The sequence below is a fragment of the Vitis vinifera genome, chromosome 18, assembly GCF_030704535.1.
Source record: "Vitis vinifera cultivar Pinot Noir 40024 chromosome 18, ASM3070453v1".
NCBI classification, from domain to species: domain Eukaryota; kingdom Viridiplantae; phylum Streptophyta; class Magnoliopsida; order Vitales; family Vitaceae; genus Vitis; species Vitis vinifera.
In genome coordinates, this window is record NC_081822.1 from 17611395 (window position 1) to 17620000 (window position 8606).

An 8606-nucleotide genomic window follows, 5' to 3' on the forward strand; every position below is an offset into this window, starting at 1 on the left:
TGCTTTGCCATAGACTAGGTGATAGGGAGACATGCCAAGAATAGTCTTATAAGCTGTTCTATATGCCCATAGTGAATCATGGAGCTTAATAGACCAATTTTTTCTGCTCGTGTTCACCACCTTCATTAATATATTATTGATTTCCCTGTTTGCTAGCACAACTTGCCCGGAAGTTTGAGGGTGATAAGGTGTATCTACCTTATGCTTCACCCCATACTTGGCAAATAGGGTTTCAAAAGGCTTGTTGCAAAAATGAGTACCTCCATCACTGATTATGGCCTTGGGCACCCCAAATCTTGAGAAGATGTTTTCCTTGAGAAACTTGAGAACCACCCTATGATCATTGTGTTTACAGGGGATTACCTCAACCCATTTAGAAACATAGTCCACCCCCACCAAGATATAAGAGTTAACAAAAGACATTCGGAAAGGTCCCATGAAGTCAATGCCCCAAACATCAAAGAGATCAACTATTAGAATGGGGTTTATGGGCATTTGATTTCTTCTTGTTAGCTTCCCAAGCCTTTGGCATCTATCACAGCTCCTGCACATGGTGTGGGCATCTTTGAAAAGTGACAGCCAACTAAGCCCTGATTACAACACCTTCATGGCTGTTGATTCGTGTTTCCCAATTGGTGTCTCAGCTGATTCATGTCCAGCTGGTGTTCCTTGATTGAAGGAGTAATCAACAAAATTTATAACCTATATCACCATGCATTGGGATAGCTTTGGCTAGTATAGCATAGTGGCTCTAGGATCGTTCACAGGGAAGGGTTTTCAACTCACAACTTATACCAATTCATAGTTAAATTGGTGCTTTTTCATTTCAAGGTTAGCTTAAGAAAGGAAACACAAACTTTGTAAAAAAAAAAAAAGGTTTTGTTTTAAGCTAACTAAAAAGAAAGTAATGAAAATTACTTATGAAGAAAAACATTCCTTGGAGGTTTAGGTTTACAGGGGAGGTTCCTTATGCAAAAATAGAGCTCCGGTCACTTGGTTCATTTCCTCGCATTAGAGAATTAACATATAGTCAATTCTCTAACCGGTGCTGTACAGATGCTTCCCTTTAATGGATTTCAGCACTAATTCCCTCTCACTGATGCAACTTGCAATGGCTTGTGCCTCTCACCTAGCATTTGCCATTCAAGGTGATCATTAACCTTGGACTTCCCTTCTCAAGCTCGCAAGAGATAACTAATGGATGTCTCTTTGGAGTCCAAAAGCTTACCAAGTGTTGGCAATTCTAGAAAATCTTACCTTCAAGTCACCTCCCAAAAGCTCGCAAGAGGTAAACTAGTGCATCTCCATGGACGGAGATCACTTGCCTTACCAAGTGTTGGCTCAGGTGAATTGAAGGTGTTTTAAGTTAACTAAAAACATAGAAATCATTAATGGGTCACACTTTGTCTTCATTAATGGCTGAAACAACAAAACTACCAATTCTTGCAGTTGGAACCTTTCCCAGCAACCTTAGCTCCAAGGAACTAAAAGCCTAGCCACTCATTCTCTGAGGAAACTTCCTCAGAGCTTGTTTGGCTAGTAAGAAAAATTAAATAAATATATACAATCAAAACAAGTAGGTAAGGCAGAGCAAAAGCCCTGAATTTTACTTCTTTCAAAACTATACAAAAATTGTCTGTGAGCAAGCTTCCGTCTTTCTTAATGGAAACTTACAAGCATTAAATATGGGGTTACTTACCCTTTGTTCTTGCTTAAAGACTAAGGAATCCTATGATAGGTGGATTACAAGGAGAATTTGGGAGTTTAGACATCAAATATCTAAAGCAAAATATCTCAAAAAAATGTCGGTCACAGATATCGGGAAGCTTCAAGAGAATTTTGCAGCCGTGCAAGAGGGCTATGAAATTTCGTAGCAAAAAGGACACCATTTCGCAGCCCAAGGCTGATTTCGCAGTCGTGCGAAATTTGCCTTCAACTTGGAGTGATTGGCTTCCAATGGCTGTAACTCTTTCATTTCAACTCCGAATCGTGTACTGTTTGAAGAATTGGATTGCTAACTTCTCGAGCTTTAAAACGACGTATAGTATGCATAAATTACACTCCAGAAAGTGCTCCAAAAGTGGCTGACAATGACTGTCATCTAGAATGCTTCATGGCAGATTTCTCTTTGCTTCCCCTCCTTGCATTCCGGATTTGCTTACGGCAAAGGACTTTAAAGCTTAAAAGCTTTGGTTCTTCATGTTTATGAGCTTTCCATTGCTTTTCCATGGATTCCAAAGAACTCTCCTCAATCTTGGATTGCTTTGGTGATCAAATTACTAACAAAAACACCAAAACTTACACAATTTGATTAGAAATGATTGCAAAGGTCCTTAATATGTTAATTGGGTTAAAAGGTGATAAATACTACTCAAAAGTGTTTAAAAGAGTTCATTACAAGCTATCAAATAGCACTTTTTGAGTAGTAATCAGCTACTATAGTATAGTGGTTCTAGGATTGTCCATAGGGATGGGTTTTCTTCGTATAAGTGACTTTAGTGAAGGTAATGAAATGGTGCTTTTCCTTATGAAAATTGGATTTTAAAGAAAATGGAATTGTGGTTGAAAAAGTTGATTTTAAGTTAAACAAAAATAGCAATTTAAGTTAACTACAAAGAGAATGTCTCTTGGAGCTTTAGGTCACTAGGATCGGGTTCCTTAGGCAAAGGGGGAGATTCCAGATTTTCTCCTCGCATTGGGGACAATAACATAAAGGATGGTTATCTCCTGAACCGGTTTTGTATTTAGCAATTAAGATTTGATCCAAAGGGTTCATGAAAAATGGTAGTTGCTTCCCATTAATGGCTTTAAACATTGAAGACCGTCACCTTGAACCACCTTCCAATGGCTCGTACTTGATAACTAATGAACATCCATGGATCTAGCAATAAGCATCCATAGAATCTGGAAAGCTTACCAAGTATTGGCCATTCAAGGTGATTCTCACCTTGAACCACCTTCCAATGGCTCTACTTGATAACTAATGGACATCCATGGATCTAGCAATAAGCATTCATAGAATCCAGAAAGCTTACCAAGTATTAGCCATTCAAGGTGATTCTAAGGGATTTAAAGCTAAACCTTGAAATAAAAACCATTAATGGTTAACAACTACCTTCATTTAAAGCAAGGAAAACTCCCACCTTTGCATCCGGGTCCTTCACCTAGTTTCCATCACTCTAAGAAACATAAAACTTAGCCACTCATCCCTTGAGAAATCATCCTCAGAGGTTGTTTGGCTAGAAAGAAAAATAAAAACAAAATGAGAAGGAAAGGCAGAGCAAGGGCTCTATATATTTCTTCCTACCGGAATTACAAATGTCGTCTCATTTCAAAAGATTATACAAAAAGATATATTTTATAGAGGTCTTTCCAACCCCTCTTTATAGTTCCTAAACAAGAAATCCTATCATTGGTTGATTACAAGGAGAAAATAGTAATTTACACAAAAATCTGGAGATAAAAATCTAACGGAGTCGATGCACGGGAAGATTTCGCAGACCATGTGAAATTTCGTATGGTGTGTGAAATTCATTTTTACTGCATCTTGTGGCTTCGTAGGGTGTGCAAAATTTCGTACAGTGTGTTAAATTGTGCTTCACTTAGTCCTGTAGTTGCTCCTTCTCTTGATTTTGCATGCTATGCAAAATTTTCGCATAGACATGCAAAATTGCTACATGTTGGATTTTTTTTCCTCTGGTTTTCTTTCTTGCATCTCATATTGGCTTGGCAACCTATTGCCAAGCTTGACAAAGGGTTATGAAGTGCTCCAAAACTCGGATTCTTCATGTATTTGAGCTTCAACTTGCATTTCCATGGATTGCACAAAATTCTCCCTCATTCTTTGCTTGTTTCAATGATAAAAAACCTACCAAAAACACCAAAACTAGCCAAAAACTTATTAGTAACCCTTGCTAAGTTCTTTAATGTGCCAATTGAGTTAAAAAGTATTAACCACTACTCAAAAGTGTTTAAAATAGTTAATTTCAAGCTATAAAAGAGCACTTTTTTAGTAGTAATCACTCCCCCCAACCGACACATTACTAGCCCCTTAGCAATGAAGGAGAGAGAAAGAAAAATAGACAGTAAAATAATTTACAAAATCATACTAATCACCCCAAAAAATTTTCAAGTGACATGATGCAGATCATACTCTCTCATGGAACATCAAAGAGGCAAAATCCAACCTTTAACAAAAGTCATCAAATATCTTGCTTAATCACAATTTATAAAGAGTAGGCATTATGCAAATTTAAGCATCAAAAGAATTTCCACTCCCAAAAGTCCAATCCTTACTCTTCCACCAATATCTAAGTGTTAAGCTTATTAGTTTCTTATTATAGTATGTCGAACTATTCTCTCCCCCTAACCTAGTTCTTTCTCAAACCTTAGCAAACTGACCAACCTCCAATAGCCTAAGAACACACCTCTTTTATTTCACAATTTTTTTTTTCATTGTAGAAGTGTAATGCTAAATGTATTGTTTTCTAAAGTGTCCATGTAACGGGGATCCATCGATGACTCCTAACCAATCAAGGTTTAGGGCATCAAGCTTTAAGGATCTTTAGACCACTAACTCCTCAAATTTCACCCCGAAATTTTGAGATTGAAATTCAATACCCAAGCGGCTACAATATGTTAAACTCCACCTATTCACCCTTGTAACGAGCATTGAGGTCGGTAACTCCCAACCAATAAAGGCTTAAGGCACCGGGTTTTAAAAACTTTTGCCATATACTCCTTGGACCTTGCTCGGGTTTCAAGGCTACTGAAACACTTTGTTCTTTTTTTTTTTTTTTTGAAGGCTCATTGGCCTTTTATAAGGTGTCCCAACACTATTAAAATGAGGTCAAAGGTACCAAGTCGAAATTTTCCTAAGTTCAGGGGGTGAGATAGTTTTTCATCTTATAACCGGAACCTAATGTGCACAGTGTATGGTGAGATTAAAGTGGAAGAAATAAGGTCGAATTCAACAGGAGTTTCAATAATTCATCAACCTTAATAAGCATAATACAAACTCTAAGAATCAAGTAAAAAGGCAAGAACTCAATTTCTCCCATTTCATTTTGAGAATTTTTCCTTAAAAACCATGGAAAATAGAGTAAAAACTTTTAAAATTAAGCAAAAAATAACTAAATCAACAAATTAACCTAAAAAAGAAACTAAATTAACAAATTAACCTAGCATTATTAACAATACTTCCTTCCTCAACTCTTCCCCCAACCAAGATCAACATTGCCCTCAATGTGTCAAGAGCAATTGAAAATAAAGGGAGGAAGTGGTACCTCATGAGTGAAATGGAGTTTGAGTCGTATAGGAGAAACCACATGAGTCAAAAAATAAAAGAGTAATGAGTAGAGGAAATAAAAAAATGCCAAGTATAATAAAAAATGATGTCTATATATTAATATGAGAAAGTGTAATATGAGATATCATCAGGTAATACATCCAATCCCATAATATAAAGCATCAAAACAAGGAACAATCTCCACTAATATAATATATAAATACAATAAGATAAAGAGATGTCCTATGATCAAGTAGTGGGAGCCTCAGGTGGAGATGATGCATCCTCAAGTGTAGCTGCGACTATGTCAGATGTTTGAGGCTCATCCTAAGGATCAACTGAAGTAATGGCATCTGTGGTGGCCTCCTGAGGTGGCGGGATCTAGACCTCTGTTGTGGTAGTGTCCTCAACTGGAATAGTATCCTCAATTGGAGCTAAAGGTTGTGATGATGTAGGAAGGTCGGGCTGAGGTGGAGGCAGAAGACCCAAGTGCTGCTGGATCTGGCGAAGTATAGTAGTCCGCTGCTTCTACGGGGAATGCATCTCAGCCATCTGCTGGAAGAGAGCGGCGTGTGTGATGGACAGTGTTTGCAAAGTAGCTACAAGGCCGCGAAACTCCAAAGCAAAGATGGTGATGGAAGGCTCGGATGTAGTGGAAGCAACAGATGGAACAGTAGGAGTCAAAGAGGGAGCAACAGAAATAGCCTCAAGCATGGGCACTAGTGGTGCTGAAGTAGGTGATGCAGGGGTAGGTGGTATAGTCTCTATAGGAAGCTTGCCTTGTTCTGTATGTACTAGAGTAGACTATGCCTGCTCTGTCTGTGGGGGCTCTGTGGTGGCCTCCTAAGGTGGCAAATCATGAGGCACCCGAGCAGAGGAAGCTCTCTGCCTTGGAGTGTGACTTTGCGAAGGGGCAGCAAGGGCCCCTCGGGTCCATGTCATATGGAAATGGAGAATTGAGCCTCGGGTCCGTGCTTGAAGGGGGGTGTCGAATGGGAGAGGGACGGAGGAGTGAGATACGAGGGGGGGGGGGGGGGCGTGTGAACAGAGGGTGGAACTAGAACAAAGGCATGGGGTGACACTATGAAGAGGCCATAAGGTGGCAGAGAGATTCGCAATGGGAGGGTGCTTGCGAAATGGGGGAAATAAGGGAGTTAGGGTTTGAGAGGTGTTTAAAAATAAATTCGTAAGGGTGTTTCGCATAGTGTTGGGTGTGCAAATGGAATTTAAAGGGCTCAAAATTGGTAGTAGCTAACCTTACTATTTGAGAAGGGTTTCGCATACCTTGCGAAATTTTCGCAAGGGTGTGCGAAATGCCTTGGTGAATTTTTTCTCTTCAGGGTTTTTCCTCTGCCAAGAATCTTGAAGGACATGCCCAACTGCTTTGAAGTCCCCCCCGAAATTGATCATAAAAACCTAAGTTAAATCAAACCAAAATGAATTTAAAGCGAGAAATCAAAATCAAAACAAGTTACAATACAAGAAAACTCTCAAATAAAAAACAAAACAAAAAAAATATGGACTTGATATAATTTAGAAAGATTAAGTCCATCCAAAAACTGGTCTTGTCAAGCTTGATGTGGATGAAGGAGGATGAATTCCTCCTTGTCACGAAAAAAAGGCTCCACAAAGGGCTTGAGACGATGGCCATTCACTTTGAAGCTACTGGTGCTGTTGGAGTTGAGTAGTTCCACTACTCCATTTGAATGCACTTGGTGAATGGTAAAAGGACCTATCCACCTTGATTTTAGCTTGCCCAGAAAGATGTGGAGCTTAGAGTCATAGAGCAAGACTCTTTGTCCCTTTTGAAAATCTTTGCAGGAAACCAACTGACCATGCCACATCTTCAACCTCTTCAACCCAGCTCTGCTCAAATCCATGTTGAGTTTCTTGATTGCCCACCAAGCCTTGTATTCCAATTCCACAGGGAGATGACATGCTTTGCCATAGACTAGGCGATAAGGAGACATCCCAAGAATGGTCTCGTAAGCTATTCTATATGCCCATAGTGAATCAAGGAGCTTGGAAGACCAATTTTTTATGTTCGTGTTCACCACCTTCATCAATATGTTTTTAATCTCCCGGTTTTCTAACTCAACTTGCCCACTAGTTTAAAGGTGGTAAGGTGTAGCTACCTTATGCTTCACCCCATACTTGCCTAGGATAGTTTCAAAAGGCTTGTTGCAAAAATGAGTACCCCCATCACTAATTATGGATTTGGGCACCTCAAATCTTAAAAAGATGCTCAAATCTTGAGAAGATGTTCTCCTTGAGAAACTTAAGAACCACTCTATGGTCATTGTGCTTCCATGGGACTGCCTCAACCCACTTAGAAACATAATCTACTCCCACCAAGATGTAAGAGTAGCTAAAAGACATAGGGAATGGTCCCATGAAGTCAATGGCCCAAACATAAAAAAGATCAACTATCAAAATAGGGTTCAAAGGCATCATGTTCCTGCGTGTCAACTTCCCAACCCTCTGGCATCGATCACAACTCTTGCACATGGTGTGGGCATCTTTGAAAAGTGATGGCCAATAGAAACCCGATTGCAACACCCTCATGGTTGTCTTCTGAGAAGTAAAGTGGCCTCCACATGCATTTTCATGGTAATGAGTGAGGATCCCCTGTTGCTCTTCTTCAAGAACACACTTCCTTATTATCGGATCCGCACAATACTTGAATAGAAATGGCTCTTCCCAATAGTAAGCATGAATTTTCGCAAAGAAGTACTTCTTATCTTGTGTTTTCCACTCACTTGGAACTTCTCCTGTGACTAGGTAGTTAGCAATGTGAGCATACCAAGGAGCAACTTTCACCAACATGAGAGACTCCTCTGGAAAATCATCATTGATGGGCAAACCATGGGAATTGTGTGTGATAGCTAGCCCTGAAAGGTGGTCTGCTACCACATTCTCCACTCATTTCTTGTCTTTGATCTGGAGATTGAACTCTTGAAGCAAGAGGATCCATCTAATCAGCCTTGCTTTAGCATCCTGCTTAGTCAACAGATACTTCAAAGTAGAGTGATCAGTGAAAACCACAACGAAGGACCCCACCAAGTAAGCACGAAACTTATCCAAGGCAAAAACTACAGCTAACAATTCTTTCTCGGTGGTTGTGTAGTTTCTTTGTGCCTCATTCAATGTCTTGCTCACATAGGGTTTTCCATCTTCTTTTTGCCCAAGAACAGCTCCTATGGCAAAGTCACTAGCATCACACATTACCTCAAAGGGCAGTTGCCAATTGGGAGCCCTCACTATTAGTGCGGTTGTCAGAAATAGCTTCAATTCTTCAAAACTCCTTTTGGCATCTATC